The sequence below is a fragment of the Procambarus clarkii genome, chromosome 53 (assembly GCF_040958095.1).
Source record: "Procambarus clarkii isolate CNS0578487 chromosome 53, FALCON_Pclarkii_2.0, whole genome shotgun sequence".
In the NCBI taxonomy this organism is placed as follows: domain Eukaryota; kingdom Metazoa; phylum Arthropoda; class Malacostraca; order Decapoda; family Cambaridae; genus Procambarus; species Procambarus clarkii.
This window is the reverse complement of record NC_091202.1, coordinates 7685937-7692071: the sequence shown is the minus strand read 5'-3', so window position 1 is coordinate 7692071 and position 6135 is coordinate 7685937. Positions and strand designations below refer to the sequence as shown.

The window sequence follows — 6135 nt, the reverse complement described above, 5'->3', positions numbered from 1 at the left end:
CATTTTTGTTTTGACACTTAAGGTATTGTGAGTACTCATCGCCTGCATAGAAACTGTAATTAAGAACATGAGAACAAAGGTTATATTACAGAAAACGAATTTTCATAAACTCATGTATTTGCCTTATTTGAAACTACATTGGTTTCATTTTGGATACAAATGTCCATGGAGATTCAGAATGGAAATTAATTATAGTTGAACCTGCAGAGAGGAGTTTAAGAATCTGTGGTGAGAGTGATGGACACAGCCTTCACAATTATACTTCAGAGAATGTTAACATCTAAGAGTCATTAAAAATATGTGTAGAATAATAAACCCTACATTGTTTTAGTTAGGGAAAACACCATTTGTCATATAGATACTAGCTGTTCTTAAAGATTCACCCATTCACCCAGCAAGATAACATATAAGATTTTAAGGGTTGACGAATGTTAATCTTCTTGTTTGATAAACTGTGCACTTGAGACATAGTTAATAAGAACATGCCAATATATAAAACAACAAAACGTTTTCAGATTCTTTCACACCACTTTCCAGCAACTTTTATAATTTATATAAATTATTTTAGGGAATAATACATAAATTATATATTTAAATATGATATTAGTGCTTAGTAGAATGCATAAGGAGTCAAATTGTGTTAAAAAAAGCGATTTTTAGAAAATTTGGAAAACTACTTTTTTCTGATCATATTATAACTAAATAGATTTTAAAGGTTTCACTCAGCCAATATATATCATTCACAATTTATTAGTGAATTTTACAAAAAACACTATAAATTTTATATTTAAACATGTAAAAACTATTTATTTTACATTAGGAACAAAATAGTTGTAGAAAAACAATTTAAAATAAAACCTTTGTGTCTGGATTTTTTTATTAAAAGTTTCTCAAAGGCTCTCCTGCACCATTCTCAATGCAAATCATTCCCACACCTATGGGAAGAGATAGACGAACGTTTCCTAGATGATTTGGGTTTGCTGGGTCGTCAGACGGCCAAATTCGGATTTTCAGTGCGTTGGCTGGGGGACAGTAACAGCCGTGGCATCATCATCAGCAGCCGCTGTGTTTGTTGCTGGTGTGGTGCGAGGGAGCGACCGCCTGTCGTCATGACGGAGGAGGTGCTGCTCCCGTGCTGTGCTTTGCCCCTCAGCAAAAGGCGTAGCCAGAGTGCTCGCCGACGGGTAAGCGTCCTTGATTGATCAAATTAGTGTGTGACTGTGTGTGTGCGCCGAAACGGTCGTGTCGTCCCTCGAGCGATGATCGATGATCAAATAAAATTTTAAACCACCAGCGCACGATAAAACCCACCGTCGACCTCGTGTCAGGAGAGACCTACCCGCCAAATTTAAGCATATTAATAAGCGGAGGAAAAGAAACCAACAGGGATTCCCTTAGTAAGGGCGACTGAACGGGGAAGAGCCCAGCGCATAACCTCGTGTCTTAACCGGCACAAGGGGTGTTGCGTTTCGGAGGGTCCGGCACGCCGTCCCATACCGCCTAAGTCAAGCTTGAAAGCGGCCACTACCCATGGACGGTGACAGGCCCGTGTGGCGGCGCCCGCGAGGGCATAGATGGGGCGGTCGGAAAGGGCCTCTCTGTAGAGTCGGGTTGCTTAATAATGCAGCCCAAAGCAGGTGGTAAACTCCATCTAAGGCTAAATATGACCACGAGACCGATAGGGGACAAGTACTGTGAGGGAAAGTTGAAAAGAACTTTGAAGAGAGAGTTCAAGAGTACGTGAAACCGTTAAGAGCCAAATGGGTGGAACCTCGAAGGTCGAACTGGGGGATTCAGCTCATCGGCTGTCGGCTGGGTGGGGACGTAACAAAGCGACCCAGGAATACTTGGGCATGCCTCCACCCACGCCAGCATCGGCGGGCGTATTTCGCCTCACAGTAGGTCGCCGCGACCCGTTGCTTTTGGGGACGTCGAAGGCCCGGACGGATTGGTACCCTACCGGCTGGGGATGCGGCTTCGGCTTCTCCTCTTGTTCGGTGGGTGAAACCGCCGGTGTCCTGGCTGCCCTGCGACGGTCGTAGAGACGAGCCCCTCCCATTCGTGGGGGGCACGCTCTCGCGGCGTGCAAAAGGTCGGTGATCCACCCAACCCGTTTTGAAACACGGACCAAGGAGTCTAACATGTGTGCGAGTCAGTGGGCGCACTAAACCCAGAGGTGTAATGAAAGTGACACGGGTTCGGCTGTCGCCTCGTGTGGCAGCCGGACTCAGGGCCAATCCCTCACCGGTTGCCCTCGCCTCTCTCCCGCGTCTCGGTAAGCCGAGTGAGCTATTTTCCCCGGCCGCTGCTGCGGGGCTCGGGGGGAGGCGGGGTGCGATGGTGTCCATAAAAAAGAGCCTGCTGTTGCAGGGGGGCGCAGGCCCGGGACTTGCCAGGACGCCGCGAGACTGTCACTTTGCTGTGAGGCTCCAGGGTCGATCAGCGGGTCATGCGTGCAGTCGGCAAGTACCATGAGCAGACATGTTGGGACCCGAAAGATGGTGAACTATGCCTGGCCAGGATGAAGCCAGAGGAAACTCTGGTGGAGGTCCGTAGCGATTCTAACCTGCAAATCGATCGTCGGAGCTGGGTATAGGGGCGAAAGACTAATCGAACCATCTAGTAGCTGGTTCCCTCCGAAGTTTCCCTCAGGATAGCTGGAACTCGTGGGATGAATTTCATCCAGTAAAGCGAATGATTAGAGGCCTTGGGGACGAAACGTCCTCAACCTATTCTCAAACTTTAAATGGGTGAGATGCCGAGCTTGCTTGAACGCTGAAGCTTCGGCGACTAATCTGAGTATCTAGTGGGCCATTTTTGGTAAGCAGAACTGGCGCTGTGGGATGAACCAAACGTCAAGTTAAGGGGCCTAAATGAATGCTCATTCAGATCCCATCGAAAGGCGTTGGTTGCTATAGACAGCAGGACGGTGGCCAAGGAAGTCGGAATCCACTAAGGAGTGTGTAACAAGTCTCCTGCCGAAGCAACTAGCCCTTAAAATGGTTGGCGCTCAAGCCTTCTCCCGATACTCGACCGCTGGGGCACTAGCGGCCAGCGATGAAGAGCGCAGGTCTCGAAGCCCCGGCGAGTAGGAGGGTCGCAGTGGTGAGCGCTGAAGGGATCCAGCGTGAGCCGGCCTGGAGCTGCCACTGGTGCAGATCTTGGTGGTAGTAGCAAATACTCGAGAGAGACTCCCTTGAAGACCGAAGTGGGGAAGGGTTCCATGTGAACATCAGTTGGACATGGGTTAGTCGCTCCTAAGCCCAAGGCTAAGGCCTGATTCCCACGCTAGCGGCAACGGCCAATGCGAGCCAGAAATGTTTTTTTTTTTTTGGTACAAGGACGTGCCGAGTACAATAAGCTGCCCGGGGATCAGTGGCGAAAGGGAATACGGTCCTTATTCCATAACCAGGACCGGTTACGGAGCACGTGCAAGCGCCTTCGCCCTCGGGCGTTGGAATGCTGCCCTGTGCAGGACCCCGGTAACGGGAACCAGCTCGCGTCCGCCGGCGGTGGTCCGGGAAAGAGTTTTCTTTTCTGTTTAAGGCGCTGGAAGACCCTGGAAGCCATTCGCAGAGAGGAAGGGTATTGGTAACACGGTCTGCCATAGAGCGCCGCGGTTCTTGCAGCGTCCCGCGTGCCACCGCCGGTCCATAAAACATGCGAGGGAGGTAACTGGGGCAGCGCGGGTCTCCATGCCCGCAATGCCTAGTTTCGGGCCAGTGCGTACCCATATCCACAGCCGGTCTCCAAGGTAAGCAGCCTCTGGTCGATAGACTAATGTAGGTAAGGGAAGTTGGCAAATTAGATCCGTAACTTCGGGATAAGGATTGGCTCTGAGGATTGGGCCAGTCGGGCCTGTGCAGGAAGCGGGCCTGGGTTCGGGCGCAGGACTGGGCGAGGTGAAGGTCGGGGACGTCCGCTCTGTCGGGCCAGCTGTCCTGAACCGAGCTCGGACCGGCGTATCTCCGTCCCTTCCATGGAACGCGCTAGGCTGTGTGGACGTGTTCTCGAGCGACGCGGCGTGCCCGTCCCCCTTCTATTTGGAGGAGGTGGGTGCAAGGCGTCGTCCCGGTTCACTCCAAACCCACTTCGGCTGGCGCCCAGCGATCAACTCAGAACTGGCACGGATCAGGGGAATCCGACTGTCTAATTAAAACAAAGCATTGCGATGGTCAGAGATAGATGTTGACGCAATGTGATTTCTGCCCAGTGCTCTGAATGTCAAAGTGAAGAAATTCAAAGAAGCGCGGGTAAACGGCGGGAGTAACTATGACACTCGTAGCGGCTGCAACAGCGCTTTTCCTCGCGAACTCTTGAGTCCAGTAAGAGCTAAAGGAAACGGATCGAGTACAGAGAATTGGTGGCAGAATACAGAAACCGAGCGGAGGGCGAGGGCTCAGAGTCTTCACTGTCTAACTCAGACAGGGAGGACGAACAGCCTAGCACGTTGAGGAACCGTGGACAGAGAGGCAACATTAGGGCGGCGGTGGGCGCCCCCGATGGCGCTGATCCCGACATGCCCCCCCGATGGCGCTGATCCCGACATGCCCCCCCTGACGGGACCCCCCCCGGAAGCTGCTTGGAAGGAAACCATGGTAGAATTCTGAGCAGCAGACTCTCCGAGGCAGTCAGGATAGACAGGCGGCAGAAGGCCTTCGTCCCCGTTGACAGATGCCCTGAAAACCTGGTGATCCTGGATGCCCTCCTTGATGAGTCTCGTGCGCTCAAACACAACACGCACCTGGCGTTTCTGGATATGGAGAAGGCTTTCGATAGCGTCTCCCATCCGGCCATCCATCGGGCCATGAAACGTAAAGGCATTCCAAAGCCTTTAAGGACATATATAATGTCGGGCTATGACCGGTCCTCAACCATAATAATCAGCCAAGGGGAGAAGTCGAAGGACATCCTGATCACTAGGGGGGTGAAACAGGGTGACCCCCTGTCTCCATTTCTCTTCAACCTAATAATTGATGAGGCAATTACTAGGGCTAAGGACTTGGGGCTAGGGGTCGGCCTGGGAGGTGAAAAGGTATCAGCGCTGGCTTTCGCCGACGACCTGGTTGTGGCAGCAGAAACAGCTGCCGGACTACAGACACTCATAACCAGTATTTGCCACACGCTGCGCGGCTCTGGTCTCAAAGTAAACGCTGCGAAGTGCCGGACGTTGAGCATAGCGATCGATGCGCATCGTAAGACATGGCATGTCCCCACCAGGAAGGCATACTACGTCGGAGACGATGCTATTGGTACTATGAGTGTGGCGGACGAGTACAAGTACTTAGGGATACTGATCGGGGCCGGGGGCAGACGCTTATCCTATGGTTCCCTGTTTGAGGGCGGCCTGACCAATATCACCAAGGCGCGGCTCAAACACCAACAGAGGCTATACCTACTGAAGCACCACCTAATCCCCAAGATGAACCACCGCCTTGTCCTCGGACACGTGGCTAAAACGGAGTTAGCGAGGCTGGACCGGCGGCTGCGACACGCCACTCGTGGCTGGCTGCGGCTGCCCCATGATACTCCTAACGCCTGTATCCACGCCGACGTAAAGGACGGTGGACTAAGGATACCCGACTTTGCCACATCAATCCGGCTACAAAAGAACAAGCGGCTCGGGGCGCTAGCAGGGTCTGCGGACCCAGTGGTGGTGGCAGCGGCTCTCCTACCCGCATTCCAAGCGAGAATGCGTCGATGGGTAGACCCGACCACGGCCGCTGGAACGCCTTCCAGCAGGACGACCGAGTGCGCTAGGAGATGGAAGGCAAAACTGTACAGCATGGTCGATGGCGCTGGCCTCGCTTCCTCTTGTGAGGTCCCATCCTGTCACAAGTGGGTTGCGTCCGGCACCCGTCTGCTAAGCGGAGGAGATTTTGCTCACGCCATCCAAATCAGGGCAAACGCTGTAGCCACGCCGTCTAGGGCAGCCAGGGATAGACCCGAGGTTTCTGGTCTCTGTGATGCTTGTCAGAAACCAGGAACCCTGGGCCACATATCCCAGGCTTGCCACAAGACACACGGGGCTCGGGTGAAACGTCACGACGACATCACCCGGTTCGTAGCTGGCCGCCTGCAGCAAAGAGGCTTTGAGGTGGAGCGCGAAGTCCGTATACCAGATGGAGGGACATT

The 6135-nt window shown here is 52.6% G+C and overlaps 1 pseudogene; it reads left to right on the top strand.

The window, feature by feature from the left end:
• Positions 1-1314: 1314 nt before the first annotated feature.
• Positions 1315-6135, top strand: part of LOC123752620 (large subunit ribosomal RNA) — a 6889-nt pseudogene continuing 2068 nt past the window's right edge.